At 32.6% G+C, this 19,258-nt stretch overlaps 1 pseudogene across 1 annotated transcript; it reads left to right on the forward strand.

The window, feature by feature from the left end:
• Window positions 1-276: 276 nt before the first annotated feature.
• Window positions 277-363, forward strand: B0T23DRAFT_t13 (annotated as a pseudogene). The gene has a single exon. The product of its transcript is annotated as a tRNA-OTHER (tRNA).
• Window positions 364-19,258: the final 18,895 nt, after the last annotated feature.

Genomic DNA, 19,258 nt, shown 5'->3' on the forward strand with positions numbered 1-19,258 from the left:
TTTTTGGTTTTAATTCTTAAGGGTAGTGGTTTCTTAATAATATGGATGATGAGCTTAAGAATTAGAAATTCGATAATATATTAATTAGATAGAGTAATTTAGAGATTGTTCTATAGTAGTTAAAGGAAGTTTATTTATCAGAAACGAAGTTGGTTAATAATGATTGGCGTTTCTTAATCCTAATAAGTATTTAAATTATTTATTTAAGGATTTTATTATTAAAGTATTTTAATATAATGTTTAATTATTCTTTTTACTTCCCTATATTTCTTATAAGGGGGGATAGCTCAGTTGGGAAGATCTGAGCTTAGCCCCCTTTCGGTTTCATCCGAAAGGTCGTAGGTTCGAATCCCGCTCTCCCCCCCTCTTTTATCCGGTTTTTTCGGCCGGATCGGATGAAAGATCTTCCCCGCTATCGCTCTACTAAGTATTCTTAGAAGAAGAAGAGTATTTTATAGCGAAATCAAATATGGGGGTCTAGCCTGGTCCAAAACCCTAGGTATACGTAACTAAGTACGTATCAAAAATCTCATTCCAATCGAAGATGTGCCGGCCTCCCCCGCTCCGCTAATAGAGTTTTAAGAATTAGAACCCTACCTCCGAAATCCATTCCAGAACTACGGTTCCGTTCGGATGGAACTACAGTAATTTCCCCTGTTCGTGCATCTAATCCGGGACGGCACTTTGCATGCATTTAGAGGGATATATGCACGAGTAGGCTCGATGCCAAGACTTCTGGTCGCCCTAGGGTAGAAATTTGCGGGGACGTTAGGGAGTCAGTATAGCTATTAAGCCCTAAAAAGTTCTAAAGAAAGGGCGCCAATGATTGCATACGCACCAATTTAGCGGGCAGTCTCATATGTAAATAGTAGTTATGCAATTTCCCATACTAAATAATTGCGGCCAGTAATCTGTAAGCATTTAGAGGGTGTTATGCACGAGCAGGTGCATGCACGAGCAGGTGCATGCACGAGCAGGGGAAATTACTATAGTCCGGTAATACGACAATTAACTAATCATATTATCTCACCAATCCCGATAAAAAAAAATTCGAAGACTCCGATTAAGAAAAGTAAAACCCCACTTCTTTACCCCTACCTTAAAGATAGGATGAAAGAAGAATACCCGCTTCCGGAACGAAGAACGCTATTGAAGCGTTAGGTAGGAAAGTAGGGTTTAAAAGGACTAATTAGAAGTAATAAAAATCCCCGGGACTAAAAGAGATATACCGAAAGAAGATAAAATTGAAGTAGCTAAGGCTCCCCGGGCCTCCTACGGTAAGGTAGGACGAAGGGTTCGGGTTAGGGTTAGGATTGGATATGGAGAAGCTGAGGGTTTTCATCCGGATTTCAACAACACGGTTTTTCCCTTAGACTACGAACGAAGCAGTACCGCATACCCCTTAAGTAGACTAGTATAACTAGTTAGCATATAAGACAATATATATATATATTTCTTATAAGACCTAACTATTCGATTTATTTATATTTACCGCTGTTAAATTGTATTTTAGAGACTTAACTAAAGATTATACCTCTTTTCTAGTATTAGCGCTAGTAAATAAATAACGGTTCCTCTGTTACTATTAGGAAACCTTATAATTAAAAGTAAGTATTAAAAACTTTATATTAGGGTTTAAGAAAATTAGAATATAGTTAATAAATAGATTAATTATCCTTAATAACCTAGATGCTATACTTAATAATAATGCTTTACTAGTCTAATTATTACCACCTAGAATACCACTAATCGAACTTATTTTAAAGGATAATATTATTTTTCCTACCCCCTAGAAGTCTAAAAATATATTGGGTAGTATTTACAACTTCTCTTCTATCGATTGTAATATTAGGACTATATTTACGAAGGTAACTAAAACCCTTAATATTAAGAATGTTAAGTTCGCCGCTAAAGATTATTAAATTTAATATTTATAGACCTAGTTAGAGTTATGAAAGTTTAAGGGTAAAAGGAAGGTTAAAGAAGGGGGTAATAATAAATTTGCAAGGGTAGAAGAGATTATTAAAGTTTGTGATGCTTTAAATAAGGGTCCTAAGCGAAGAAGGGTTGCTACGGTAACGACGACGTCGTTATTATTGCAACTTATTGAGAGAGTTGTTGAGTCAATACTCTAGATTATTTATGAGTATTAAGATTAGTTAATAAATATCTCAAATAGTTGAAATCGCTGTAAAAATGGCCAATTTTCGATGTTATCTAACTATTAGTAATGTATGTGGATGTAGCCAGTTGAGGGGGGTGGCCAGCTGTGGGGTCATAACTGGTATAATACAATCGCGTAGACTAGCACCGATCATATTAATCAATTCAATACAACAACGATAAAGATAGAGGAAAACTTTGAATAAAGATTAATTAAACTCTCTAAGATATAGAATAGTATCGCTCCTCCGACTTCAATTACCTAGAGTCAACCTATTAGGACACAGGATATCGTCGCTCCGACTTAAGCATAAATAGCACAATTAGTTAAAGCTAACTCCAACACTGAATGTAATAATCCTAGATTACTCGTTAGGTCTTTAAAATCGACCGTCTAACTAGTGGGCGAGCCACTAATCAGGACCAGCGACTCGTACACAACCAGCAACTCGTACCGCGGGAGCGACTTGCACGGGCCAAGAAAAACCCTTAGTGCCAAAGTCGCCTACGTTAATCCAGTTAGTAGTTTTAATTGTATATTTATATAGTCTAGGTGCATTTTACTCCCCTGAACTGCATGTACAGTACATGAACACCATATACCGTCCCGATACAAGAATCCGGTACTAGTTGCTGGTCGTACGAGTCGCTGGTCCTGACTAGTAGCTCGCCCACTAGTCAGACGGTCGATTTTGAGGACCTGACGAGTATATTGTACTATTAAGTACTACAATACTTAATACAATGCTTATTACAATACTTGCTGCGATGCTTGCTGCGATGCTTACTACGATGCTTACTACGATACTTACTACAATATTATATACAGCGATATCGCTAAATAACTATTATTAACTATTATATATAATAAGAAGGACGCTGAACGTTAAACGTTGAATATTGAAATTAAAGGCGTAAGGAACCTATACCCTCTTCGAAAGTAGCCGAATCTAATATAGCCAATAATAGAGTAAGTTTGCAGTTACGCTTAGGGATATAAAGGTGTAACGTCGGCAGTATTATCTATACAATTACCGCGCTTATAACGGGATATAGGAATATTGATTAGGGAATGCGTACAGCGATTTTTACCCTAGCGACAGCGGCGGTTAAGCAGATTATCATTATAAATATCGTTATCATAATTATAATTAACCGGGTATTAGCGCTTTAGCACTAGAATTTAACGCTAACTAGAAGATTCGCCCTCAGTAAGTATAAAATATAACTAACTACAGCTTCTACTAGTCTCTCTACTACGGCGATTATTATAGCGTTTATTACAGGGGCGTTCGTATAGACTACTACAATCGTAAGGATTATCAGTTGTAGAACCTAGACCGGAAATACGATGAGGACTACTACCTTAGCTACTACCTATACAACCACTATTTCTTTAATAACTACTACTACCCTAACTACCAACTTAATTACTAAATTAACCACTAGATTAACCATCCTCGGGAATATATAATAGTATACGCCGCTATAGATTTTAGAAAATAGGTTAGCCTACTCTATCACGCCTTAGGGGTAGCTATTTAATAGTAGACCGTTCGAGGATTTTAAGATTAATATTACTTCGAATAACTTAGGGAATAATACTTAGCTGTGGAACCCCGACCCGGATATGCCGCGGAATAACAGTCAATCGACCGCAACTACAAAAGTTGCTATTGTCCAGGAGGTTACCGTAAACTAACAGTTAATAGCGCAGAACAGTAGATTTTCAAACAACGGTAGAAGTATCTATACCTTCCCAGGAAGTCAACTCTAACTACAGGCCAAAAAATAAATCCCTATCAAGGAAAAGAATCCCTATTACTTATATATAGGTCTACTGCGGACACAAAAAAAGAGCATCAGAAAGTCGCAATCAACGTACATACATACATTTATCTACGGAACTACCTACTTGCCGTCCACCCGTCGCCCACCTACGCGTACGGTCCAGCTTAGCACTGTACTGGCCCCGATCCCGCCCCGGCACTATACTATATTGTACCGGCCACCGGGATTGTACTAAATTTAATTATTATACTTATATAGGGTAATATAGGGATAGAAAATTATAGATACGAGGCGAATGAATTTATAATGCTAATGAGCAATGTAATACAATTACAATTAATACGATTAATATAATATAATTAAATATAATATAGTACTATATAGTATAGGAATACGATTAATACGATAGTATCCTTAGGGATTACTATTGAACTATAATTAATTATATTGATATAATTTAAACAAGCGGGAATATATAAACAGTTAAGACACGGGATAAACCTGGTTAAATACAGCGACAAACTTGCCCGTTGCCTCTATACGGTAATAACCATATAGACTAAAAAACGGGAAGGGAAGTAAATAGTAGAATAAATACCTTATTATACATCTATAGCGAATCTAAATACTAGAAAAAATTAATATAATAATTTATATAATAATTATTAAACCCTTACTATTAGAAGTATTACTAAATGCTATAACTAGATAATATCCCAGTTTACTAATACCTATTTAGGGTAATAACCTAGCTCATTACGCTCACTAATCTTAGAAACATCTATAATATAGATTGTATCTATCTTAACGGCCGGCAAACCGATAATTAATATCTCTCCTGTTTCCTCGACCTTTTGGAGGGTAAGGCTTTAAATAATCCGGTTTGTAATTATTATTTTAGTTAATATAAGAAAAATACAGCGTTCATTATACTACTTTTATTTATAAATAAAGATATGGTCGATACGGCCTATAGCGCCGTAGTTACGGTATTTAATATAGTCGCCAATACTATAGCTATAGCGCTTCGAAGTATTATTAATTACAAGGCCTAATAGCTATAGTTAATATTATATTAAATTATTAGCTATTTGTTATAGTTTGCATACTCTGTACCAAAATAAGTACGAAGAATATAAAAAAGGCAGCGGTATTTCTTAATTCGGACGGTATTTAGTAGGCTCTTAAGGGGTTTCGGTAATATTATTGGTAATTTATGATATTGAATTATTAACGATACTAAATTTATAGATACATTATATTTGGGTTGTAAATATATAGTATTATAGCGTAGCCAGGTATAAGATAAGGGGGATACCTTTTAATAGATAGCTCCCCTACCTAATATATATTAGTATTAGCCAAAAGGGCAGGATAAATATAGGATAGGGATATAGGGAGGATAGGATATAGATATAAGGTAGATGTAATATAGATATAGATAGGAATAAGGTACGGATATAGGAAGATAGATAGGATATAATATACCTATCTATAAACAATACATCTATACTATATTATAAGGTACCAAGCACAAACCGCAGGATCCGCACGTCGTAGTCTATTTCGCATACCTCTAAAAGAATACGTCGGAAATTGTCCGATATTTAACGAAAGGATAGAGGTAAATATTAAGTAAGACTAGTAATAAGGTAGCGCTTCCAGTATATTACCGGGTTACTAATTTTGCCAATTACCGACGGTTGAATATATATTTTAATTACTACATTAAGAATATCGAATTCCTATTTATCCTTCTTCTAATTGCCTCCGATACTAATATATTATTTATCTTCGTAGTAGAATAGACTATCGAATAAATTAGGGGCGTCCCTGGTAATATCTTGGATTTACTTTATTAGGGTAGGGTTAAATATAATAAATAAATTGAATAGGGTAAACCGAATAGTATAAATAATGCGCTCTTATTCAAAAATCTATTTCTTAATATCCCTGCCGTTGGTAGTCTGGGCCGTAGCCTTAAATCGTTTATATCGTTATTGTTAATATTAGTATATATTCAAATCTCGTCCTCGATTATTATTAGCACGGCTTTTATACATTATTTCAATTCTCAATGTAGGTTACGTACTAGAAACTGCCCTATTATAGTCTAGTCGGGTACCTAATAGCGCTAAGATTTAGATTTAGGGGTAAATATTTAAATTTACTTATAATACTTTTCTTCCGCTAATATATTCAATAATCCAGGGGGGCCGTATTCGTTATATATTTAGCCGTAATAAACGCCTAAATGTACGTTGGGTCGAAACACTTTACGTACATACTCTTTTACTTTCTTTAAAAGATTTACAGGAATAATTACAACGATAATTCCACCCTCTCTATCGTCTAGGTCGGCATTTTTAGTTATTTAGGCATTATTATCTAGACTACTAGTACTAGGACTACCGTTTACTAATAACCTTCGAGAGGATCGTTAAATCGATAATTCCTAGGAAGGACCAGAATTTATACGAACACGATTCTAGAAGGCGTTAATTCTAGGGTTCTTTATTATAATTACTAAGGCTACTTAGCAAAGTAGTATATACCAATCTCTGGCATGCTTGGTCTCAATATCGACATTTTTATATACTTATTTGGTATTTTTAGTGTTTATTAAAATAGAGTTACTCTGAGTTATTATAGCTAGTGTTCTAATAAAGCACCCAACTAATTTGGCATCTATAGCAGCCTCCTTACTATTTAAATCATCGTCATCCTCTTTTTCGCGGTCTAGTTAATGAATTACCTTCCATACCTCCCATACGTATGGATTAATATAGTCTTTACGAAGCTATGCCTCAAATAGTGGTAGTATAATAACTAACTACTACATATAGTATATAAGGTTATAATTTAAAATATACAACAAAGGCGAAGGTAAGGCACTCCAGCTAGGTAGAAATGGCCAGCCACAGAGGATACGGCTATATTCAATCTTGGCTTTCGGCGTAAGGAACACATCTAATAACATTTCGTAGGTGGCTGTAATAATCCCTAGATTCAATAAACAGTCAGTAATTATAATAGAAGGGGAAGAGTTGGGGGGTGAAAGTATTAGATTAGAAGTACTTACCCTTATACTCCGAATGTGCTAGATTGGGTAGTTGAAATAATATAATATTAAATATAGGGGTCAAATCGAATAAAACTAGCCTGAATTTACTAATTCCCTATTACGTACAATATATATTTTTATCGCCCATTCTCTAAAGGTTGAAATCCACCTTATACCATATTTATAAATATTAGTAATAATATTAATTTATTTCTATACTAATAGTTCTAGTAAATATATTTTATTAGTTAATTACGTACTCTAGTCCGATGAAACAGAACCTGCAGAATTTGTAGCCAGCTATACCTACTACACTAGAATTCTGATTTTATTGAGGCATATTACTAATATAATAGAGGGTGAATATAGATACTAAAGTCGGCCGTCCCTAAACCTCTATTATAATACTACGGTCTAATAGTATAATATAACCCAGAGCCTTAACTACATTATTAAAATTGGATACATGCGGGCTAAGGACAATAGGGAAAATATTAGCATTTCGGGTACGGGTATTGAAGGATAAGCCGGCTGGCGATTAATATATCCCTATAACAGATCTATAGACATTATAATAAATACTAAAACCATCGATAAAAGTAAGCACTAGATAGCTTAAAATATCGTTACCATACCTTATATAGGTTTTATCCAGCTCTTCTTCGAAAAATTCCTTACTAAAGGTCTTAATCTCGAATTCCGCTCGAATGGGTAGGGTAAATGTAAGGGGGTAAATCTTTATATTTTTATTGTCTGGGCTATTATTATTTATTTGAAAAGAATTCGGTTTACTATTAATAATGTTGTTTAATATATAACGTACTAAGAAAGAATTTTTTTGAAATTCGAAGTTTAGTTCTATTGTATATTTCGGGAAGGTTTTCTGATTTCGTACAGCACGACCCCTTATAAGCAGATCGACTACCGGGCTAGGATTATTCAAATTATTACTATTAAAATAATTAACGTTAATAGGTGCAAATTAATCGGCCCATTCCTAAAGAATCTAGTCTTCGATATTAAAACGCAGTACTAACTCCTACTTTTTAAATTTTATACTATAGTTTAACTAGAAGTATAAACCAAAACTAGGAAATTCCTCTTCGATTTAGTTAATAGGGATATACTTATTAATTATAAGGGTGACTTCCTCTAAATATTCCTTAAAATTATTAGTAAAATTTTTGCCCACACCCTTGACCCGGCTAATATATATGCAATAATCTAGATGATTATTAGGTAAATGATAATAGTATCGTATATTAGTATGATTAATATGGCTATCTTCGTTAGTAGCATAATTATTAATATTCCTAATATTATAAGCAGTATGGTCTTTATAATAGTAGAAATAAATAAAATTCGACGGGAAGATAGTTTTTCTATTGTTGTTAGAATTATTAATAAAATATATATATTCGCTAGAGGTAATCCGAATGGATAATAACTAATAAGGGGAATAGAATAACTTATTTAGGTTATTTACCAAATGGGCTATACTTTTATATATTACGCTGGCCGTATTAGAATTTAGGAAGGTTTGAAATAGTGATTTAGGGTTTATAAAATATAGCGGTGCTATAATAGTACTAGGTTGGTCTTTGTTAAAACCAATTAATTACGGCGATTTTAGTAGTCCTATTAATTCGGGTTATTATACTTATTACCTAGCCTGCTCTACTTACTTCTTTTAATATATAAACTCGGTCTTTATTCTATCTATTTACAATAGTACCTATACTATCCGTATATCTAATAAAGGGAGGCGGTATGCCACTCAGTCTTTGATGGTAGCCAATTATCTTAGTAATATTTGAATAGCTAGAATAGGCTAGCCATCGCAACCTCGCAATACACTCAATATCTGCAACCAAATCTTATAATCCCTAAGCGATATACGATAGACATAGGCATATAGACCCAGTACTATACTAAAATCCGATATATATTCTTACTTATTATAGTAATATTAAATAAAATTTGAGGTATCGAAAATTTAACTACATTCGGTTATTAGTAGTAGTACTACAGCTTCCGGCTCTATAAGCTAGTCTACTACCTATTTATCGATAAAATCTTTATTGAATACAACCGTATCTAGTTATTACATTTCTCAATCGTATTCTCGCTCTACATATTTAATATCAAATTGTAATTAGTCGTTATTAAATATAGCCGGAAGGGCGTTATCGTTTTCGAATTCGGCCAGTTTACGGCGTATATCTATTAAATCTAGATTTATAAGTACATTATTTTAATTCATAAGTCCTATTTCTATAATATAAGTTGATATTTAGATTTATTTTAGTTTTAAGGTAATTACTTACCTTAGTCATCTTTATTAATATCTTCCTAATTTTCATTAAGAGGCGGGGCGGGGTCTGACATTATCGTATTATTATTACTATTATTATTATTACTAAAATTAAATTTAAAACTGGGATTTTAAACTATTAGTGATTTTAATTGGCGCGGGGTAGTTACTAATTTTAATTAACAAGCCTATTATTATCGTTTAGAATAAGAATAGATATTAGGGACTGGCACTCGTTTGCTATATCTAGCCCGGATTTTATAATTTACTTGCCTACTAACTATAAAGTCTACCTACAAGGATAAAAACTCTTTGATTTTAGCCTAGTAAGGTATTGTATCGATGGTTATATAGTTAAAGAAGGTGAATTAAGTAAAATTGTAAGGGGTAAAGTTAATTATAAAAGGAAGAGTTAAAATTAAGGATTAAAAAAGCATAAGGCTCTCAGTTTACTATAAGATTATAATGATCATTTTAGAATAGCCGAGACCCTATAGATTCTACTAGCGGTTCTATAATATAAATATAATTTGAGACAATAAATTATATCGGTAGGTATTGGTACGTACTCTTTAAAATATTTACTAATAGTATATAGTACAAACAGGTTCAATAAGGGTAATTTCGTAGATTCATTTTATTTCGAAATTGAATTAATAAACAACTCTCGATATCGCCCCATCCCGTATATATACATACACAATAGGTAGTTTTAATCTTATTTATAGGTAAATACTTATTTATAGGTACCTACGTTATATAGCTATATAACTAATACTACATATATATTAAAGTATTAATTCTATAGTAAAATTAAATTTAAATAGCTTATTTATATTTAAACTCTCCCCTCTATAAAGTTTCGAAGACTCCCTATCTCTCTATCTTTTATAAACTCTACTATCTTATTACCGCTAGCCATCTAACTAGTATACTAATTATATACTTATTATCTTCTTTATTATTTTACTACCCGGAGTAATGGCCCTCCTAATTATATACTACTTCTATAATATTTATTTTATTCCTAATTTATACTATAAATAAATTTATATACCCAAGTACCGGGGTAGAACTGCCGAATACCCGGGCTATCAGGGGTAGTAACTCGCTATACTATTTAATATAATTAGCTACAACCCCTACTAAAATCTAGCTAACCGAACTACTTTAATAGCCTACTTTAAACTTCCATCAACTTTCATCTACAATACTATTACCATATTCACTAGCTACTACAAATAACTCCCTACGATTTTATCCAATCTTTAAAATGCCTAATAGAATAAAAACTATTTACGCGCACCTACCTAATAAAATAGAAGGCGGCAAAATCCAATAGACTATACCCTATATATATAAAAAATTTTAGTTAAACTCTACTAATTCGCAATAACTCTCTCTTTTCTTCTTATAACTAATAATTATAAATTGTAAAAGAAAATTTATCGCCCACGGCTATTTTCTTCTATATACGCTCAATTTATTATTTTCTAATTAATTATAGCTAAATTAAATAACCTAAATTATCTCCGGATTTTCACAATAATATTCGACTATAAATACTATAAATATTATTATTATTATTACTAAATTTTCAAATTTATTTAATTAATATAAATATAGACGATGCTTAGTAAGAAGCCTAAGAATAGTCATCCTTGTAGTCGCCCTCTTAAGGATATAGCCGCCCCAACCGATAAGGGTAAGAGAATTATTAGTTTCGATATACGGGGTTTTAAAGATAATAAGAATAAGCCGGATTTTACTAATAGTCAACCGAGCTCGCCTACTAATACACCTATTAAACCCAAACCTACTTTACTTAGTATACTATTAACTAGAGGCTCGTCGCGTTCTTTTACCGGCTAAGATACCCCTAGTATATAATTTCCTATATACTAAGATCCAATAAATTAATCCGTTGTTTTTTCTTTCTCTTTACATATATTCTAACCTTGCTTTAGCGCTGTAATATTACTTCGCCGTATAAAGAGTAGCAAAAGGGCAGCCGTTTTAAATATATAACCAAATATATAGAATCGGCCGCATCCACCGACATCCTCTAAAAGGATAGCCAGCACACTAGCATTAGTACTAATACTAGTATTAGTATTAGTATTAGTTCTAACCCGGTAACAAATATAATATCACCTACCTATTAATATTAATAAAGGTATAGTAGTATATAGGGTAGTAATATACCTATACCTAATGTTTAGTATCCTTCTACTTTTAGATATCCTCCTACTCTTAGGTACCCTCCTCCTAAATACCTTCCTATTCCTAGATATCCTCCTCCTAAATACCCGGTTACCCCCCAAGTATTTTCGCCTAATCTTTTTGCAACCCGGCATTTAATACCGGCTCGGAATTTAATACCCGCCTAATATTTCTCGCCTACCCCATTTTATAATTATATTCTACCTAGCTATTGCCCTACTTCTCGGTATTCGATACTTATATTACAGCCACCTCAAATCTTTTCGCCTCATTAGCAACTTTCCCTTAGTTATATAGTAGTAGATTTATAAGTCCTTTAATAGTAGGTTGAGCAAGAAATCCAGTAATAAGTCCAGGCGCAAATATAATTAATATAATAATAAATATAATGATAAATATAATAATAAATATAATAATAGGTATAATAATAATTATAGTATATACAACAATAGCTTCTTTAAACCTAATTTGCTATTCCTACTTAGACGTTCTAACCGGCTATTTCTATTATTACTCCCACTCCTACTAACTAGAAGGATTTCGAACATTTTCTTCGTAGTAGAAACTTTACTAATACGAGCGATTTTTCTCCATTATAGAGGGGTCCTATATTGGAGTAAATCGATTAATAGACCCGAAAGGTAGAAGAGGTTCGTAAAGTAAAGGAAGCTCGTAAAGTAAATACTCGTAAAGTAGAGGAAGTGTATAAAGTAGAAATAGTATACCAATAGAAAGCCGAAGAATTTTGTTAAGTATAATAGGTAAAAACCCAAGCCTAAGCTTAGGTAAAGGCTAATAGACTACCTATCCCTCTATTCGGCAGTTAAATTGTATTAATTATTAATACGTTTACTATATTCGGCTGTAGCGTATCCGATGCCTATTCTAATTTCAACTTCGAAGAATTCAACTTCGAAGAGGCTTTTCAATAGCCACCCTAGTAAAACGATAATGAATACAACGATTTCAATGCCAATAACGATAATAAGGAGGATAATAATAATATATTCGGTGATATTAGCGTTCCTCTTCGTCGCCTTGGCGGTGCTACTTTTGGTACCGCCCCTGGTGGTAAAGGTCCTAGTTCCGGTCCTGTATTTTCTACTCCCAATAGTAGGGGTGTTAATACTACTTCTAGCTCTAGTATCGTTCCTAGTAGTAGAGGTCCTAATTCCGGTCCTATATTTTCCACTCCTAATAATAGGAGTATTAGTACTACCTCTAACTTTAGTATCGCTCCTAATACTATTCCTAATATTACTACTAATATTAAAATTCCTAATTTAAGCATTCGCAAGCGGAAAAAGGGAAAGAGGGACGATAATCGTCCGTTATAGTAATCCTACCCTGAATTCTTCTATAAACCGAATTGTACTAGCCTATGGAAGCTGTAGGAAGAAGGCGTGCCTATTAGGCTAGATTTTAATATAGTAAATAGCAATTATATTCACCCTACTAATATTAACGAGGATAATAATCCTATACGAAGCATTGAACGTATATAGGGAGTTAAACTACCGTAAGATAATACCATTATTATTAACGAATTAAACAAAGAACTTCAATAGGCCTTATTCTTATACTATTACAACTAGTTTTCTAATACTCTCGTTATTAATATAGTCGATGGAATTAATACCCGTTCAAAGCATTTTAAAACCCTTCGAAAATATATATTTAAAACCCATTGTACGGAAAAGTCCAACTTTCTCAACCACACCTTAATATCCTTTTTTCAAAACATTATTTCTAACAATTTATTTCTTTTAGAATATAACCTAAACAATAATAACGAATATCGAACGTACTACCTAAAGTTAATCGAAAGTTGGATTAATAGAAGGACTTTTAATCAAATCTATATTTATATTATAAAATATATCAATTACGAGGCTACCTTCGGCGACTAGACTAGTCTTCTATTTTATTATATTAAAACGGAATTGTAAGATATGAACCTTATAATACTAGATATTATTAAATCTAAGTATATTATAAATAAGGGTCGGCCTAGGTCCGGGGAGAGAGAGACTAATAAAAATATTCGTAAAATTATGTGCCAAACCTTTGCAGCCCTACCTTTTAACGAGCGGTATAAAGAAGTCGACCGGAAATAATTTATTAAAATACTATTAGAATTCGTAGCTAAATAGATTAAACTAGCTAATATACTTAGGATAGATTAGTTTAATAGGAGTATTGTTATAGAGGAACCGTCCGTACCCTTTAACGTCCTTTACCCTAATATTGGTAGATAGCGACGTTTACTACTTGAATAGAGTTTTAAACCCCCCGGCACTCTTAGGATTCTAAGTAGTAACTATAGTAGTAGTAGTAGTAGTACCTATCGTAATATTAGTCCAGGTTCTAATAATTAGAGTCCTAAATATAATTTATACGGCGGCCGTTTTGATAGAGGCTGTAATAATTATAGTGGCGGTTATAATAATAGAGGTAGTAGTTGTGATAACCGGAATAGAGGTAGTTGTAATAATAGAGGTAGTGGCTGTAATAACCGGGATAGAGGTGGCCGTAATAATAAAGGTAGTAGCTGCGATAACCGGGATAGAGGTGGTTGTAATAATAGAGGTGGTGGCTGTAATAATTATAGTAGCTGTAACGACCATAGCGGCGGCTATAATAATAGAAGTAATTGTAATATTAGGGATAATAGAGGTTATAGCAGTTATAGTAGCTATAGAGGCGATTATAATTAAGGCGAAAGTAGCAGGTACTGCGAATATACCCCTACTTATACTTTATTTCAATATGAGCGTTAATATCCCGTTGGTACTTATAGTACCTATAGTAGTAGTAGTAGTAGTAGTGGCTATTACTTAAAGTAAGACGATAAGGAAGATAATAAGGAAGATGATAATAGCCTAGTTTATTTACGGTATAGACGTAAGGGTTACTATTATAGTAGTTATTATAATTAAACTATATCCCAATCTGCCTTCGATATTACGCCTCCTATGCCTAGGCGTATGTATATATTTATTACTACGTTTTCTTCGCCGGCTACGATCCTCTAGTCGGCTATTATTTTAAATGAAGTTATAAAGTATTTATACCTTTAAGTACTATATTCTCTTTAATTACTTATTTTAATCTTATATAATACCTATATCCAATTAATAATAATATTATATTTAATAGTAGTATTATAATTAATAGTACGCGATTTAATATTATAGTATTCGTTTAATTCAATTATATAGTATTTAATAATACTATAGAAAAAAAGTATAATTAATTGTAAATAGGTAGTTCGTTTAATATTTCTTATTATTATACCTATTTATTTTTATATTTTATTATTATTGTTATTATTACTATTTTTTGTTGGTATTGTTGTCGTATTTAATTATTTATTGTGCTAGTGTGTCGCGAAATACGACGCACTCACTATCTTCCCCTAATTATCCATTAAATACTATATTTATAGGGGTATTGAGCGCCGCCGACTGCTAAATTTATTTAGCGATGTCTTAATTAATAGTAAGAGTGTTGGCGTACCTTCTCCTCTAGTGTAAATACGGGTCGGCGACCTACTATTATATAGCGCTAGTTTGACTTGCGATTATGATATGGGAAAGACCACTATGATCGTAATTGCCTTTGACTGTGTTCTTGTCTGTTCCTCCCTTCTTGGGTTGTATAACCTCCAATGGTAGTTTTCCTGACAACGGTATATGGCGCCCAACGACGGTAGTCTGACACTAATGGTAGATTGACGGTAGTGAGGCAGATGCCGTCGAATGACGGTCGTTTCACGATATGTGCTTCCCTAGGACCCCGTAGCTAAGTAAGTTTAAGAGGAAGTTCTACGAAAAAATATCCATCTATATTAATAAATCTTTTATAAAATTTAAAGCTAATAAATATCGTTTTATATTTATTTCTAATATTCTCGTCCTTTTTTTTGCCAAGCTAGTACCCGGACTACGACTAAAATTTAATATTTTTTCGGTTTGGATAACCTTGCAAACTATAATACCTAAGTCGATTATAATATTCTTAAGGTAAAAATATAGCAAATCCTCCTTATTAGTAAAAGTGGCCGAATAATTAATATAAGGCGTAAGATATAAAAAGACTTTTTAAAAAAAGTAGGTATTAATTTAAGGATCTATTCATTGTTCGGAAATTTTATAATCTTTAGAATTATTATAATCGAATTCTAATAACTAATTATAATTCCTGGATATAGTAATAAAGTAGGTATAGAATTTATCCTATAAAAAACGGCTCTTCTAGGTTTTAAACGTTCCTTTAGTATAAATACGAAAATATTTAAACTTAGACGAACGGGTATTAATATTCAGTACGGCTTATATAATTATTTAATTGATAAATTAATTAGAATAGTAGACGAATATATATCAGTGTATTTACTAATGGATTTTATTGATTACCTCTTTAGTTTCTTCCTAGGGAATAGACTATATAATAATTACTTTAAATTCATTAACGTCGTTATTAATAGGATTATAATTTATATAGGTAGGCGTATTTATTCTTATTAATTCTATTATACTAATACAGAAGGGTATAAAGAAGTACTTAGGGTATTTATCTTCTAGAGGGTATTCGTTTAGGTCATGAAGGATTAATTAATTGAATTTATTAGAACCGGAAGTTTAGTTAGGACCTTAGTTAGAACCTTGCTTATAATTTCTTAATTAACGATTATTATTAGGTATTTGAGGTAGTGCGGAACTGCGTTGAGAATCGCTATATAGAGGAGTATTATATTAGGGACCGCCCTAGAAGCTACTACGTTGAGGACCGCTATATTGACCGCTATATTAATTACTATAAGGATTGCTATATAGGTTATCGTATAAATTGTTATATAAATTATATATATTACTATATCCATTATACTGGATATTGCTATAGTAAGGCTAGCCGGGTTGGGAAAACTAGTTTTGCGGACTATACAGCGCACTATTACCACCACTACTATATATGCTATTACCGGATTGAGATTGAGTGCTATATTATGGTTGGATGCTATATTGAGATTGGGCGTTATATTGGGATTGGATGCTAGACTGGGATTGGGTGCTACGCTGGGAATGAGTTTTATTAATAAAGTTAGTACCAAAAGTAGCTTTAAATTTAAAAGCTCAATAGTTATTATCTCTAGTATATTCGGTGTAATTAGTCTAGCCCCGATTAGAATTTCTACTAGTACGATCGGAAATTAAATTAGTAGTAATTCCGGTAAATATAAGTAAACGAATACTAATACGAAGAATTTATAAATTAGTAACGGTTTTAAATAGTATTCCGGTAGGTATAAATATTTTACTACTAATAATGATAGTAAATATAATTAGGTTATTCGCAGCCGGTTGGGAGGTTGGGACCTCTTTTTATTTACCTTTATTTCAATACTTACTCTTATTTCAATATTTACCTTTATCTTAATTCTTGTTCTTATTTTATTACTCTAGCCGTTGAATTTTAGCGAGTAGATTATCGAATCCTATATTTAGAGAAATATCAATAGTAGCTATACTCTGGTCATCTTGTAGAAGACTGTTCGATTCTTTCTTTTATAAATAATATTATTATTATCCTTAAGGAAGTATAACACTTTGACCGGGAAAAGGTTATTAAGGAGGTATACCTTAACCGGGAAAAGGTTATTAAGGAGGTATACCTTAACCGGGAAAAGGTCGGGGAGGAGGATAACCTTAACCTTAGCTTCGAAAGGGTTGAGAGGAAGCATACCTTAGCCGGGAAAATATTAATAAAGCATAGGACTACGAAAGGGTTAGGAAGGTATAGGACTACGAAAGGGTTAGAGACTAAATACGCTATAGAAACCCTATTTATATTATTAGATATTATAACGGCTATATAATATCACATTACAATTTATTTATTAACTATCCTTCTAAAGGAGATCGGTAGATAAAATTATAATTAATTTAGAATATTACCCTAATTATTTTATTATTATAATTCGATAGTTGAAAGTAGTATTAAACGACGAAGTATAGTATTGTTAAAGTAAAGAGGGTGATATTAAATGATAATTTTAATATATATATACTATTTATAATTTACTTACTTAATTTTGCCCTAAAGGGATTTATAAATAATTAGTAATAATACATTACTATACTACTAATATAATTACCGGGCTTATAGTAGGCGCTTTAGGGCGTTGGTTATTAAATTTATTATTGCAATTATCTAAATTACCTTTATCGTTTGAAAATAGTCTATTATTCCGGCTAATTATTATCTATTTTATTATTAATTAAAGGTAATAGATATAATGATTGATTTAACTTACATTAACGGCGGGTTGAGAGCCTAGTAAATTTTGATTGATTATAGTAGTTAAAGAGAGGATATAAGAACAATAGTAATATTATACGTAATACTATACTGGTATACGCTAGTTTTCTGAGGTTGTGAAGTTGTGCGCGATAGGTTCAACGTATAATGTTCTAATTTAGCGAGTTTGTGTATTATAATAAGGAAGAAGAAGAAGAAGAAGAAGGAGGAGGAGGAGGAAGAGGAGGAGGAGGAAATAAGCTAGAAATAATTTAGTACGATTGATTTCTGAGGTAGCCGGTAAGGTAGTGAATAGTGTATCAATATGGGGTAGTAGATTCTATTTGATTCTATATTGCTTTATCGCTGCGGGTGTTTAAAACGGTCTTTATATTATTTGCGCTAAAGGACTAGATGAAATGGCGGAGTAATGAGGATTAATAATATTCATTAATATTAATAAATAGTAATAGTATTAATAGTATTACGGCGTTTATTCGATAATTTTGGGTAGGTTTTGAAGGCAGCTTGTTAATTGTAGGGCAATAATCTTTTAAGCGCGTTCTAGATTATAATAAAAAGTAATTTTGGTAGGGGAATGTAAATAGGGTAGTTAATAGAAATAGTTAGATTATTAAAGAGTAACCCTCCGCACACCCACCCTATTCCCTACATACACCCAAAACCCAAAAATTGTAGGACCATACAGCTAATAACACCTGACATTGTAAATCTCGTTTTCGAATTATTGTCACGGCACGTAGACTAGGCAAGTGGCTGGCACTGCTAATCTAACGAATCTAATAAATAATTAACTATGGGAAATAAAAGAGAAGAAGAGAAGTGCTGCCTCTGGCTGGCACGGTTAAATACAGGAAGGAAGCGGGTCCTAAGGAGGAATACAGCTAATCAGACAACGAGCCTAGATATAATAAGGATACACCCAACTAAAGGGCGTAGATAAGAGTACAGACTGCGGGAATAGTCTTAGCAATCTTAGCAACCAATCTGGCTCAACTATAACATTACCCCCCCGGCGGAAGAAAGATTTAGACCTAGAGTCGACTAGAACCACCAGAATTGTATATATCCATATGAAAACCAGTAAGGCTCTCAATACCAAGATTTTAATAAACTTCAATTTCAATCCTATATATTTGGTATAAATCCTCCATTTAATATAATTAATCGAAGAAAAGATAATGCCGGTTTTATAATAGCGGAACTATTTCGATATCGAATAAAAAGAAAAAGTATTGTACAACGTCGTAATTCTCCATATAATCCATCCCTTATACTAGTAGTTAATAGCCATTAAGGTACTTATAGAGACTTAATATTATATATATTGGTCTTATACACGCTAACTAGCTATACTAGTCTACCTAGGGGGGTATGCGGTG

Source organism: Neurospora hispaniola (assembly GCF_033458365.1).
Source record: "Neurospora hispaniola strain FGSC 10403 chromosome Unknown B0T23scaffold_1, whole genome shotgun sequence".
Taxonomy (NCBI): Eukaryota; Fungi; Ascomycota; class Sordariomycetes; order Sordariales; family Sordariaceae; genus Neurospora; species Neurospora hispaniola.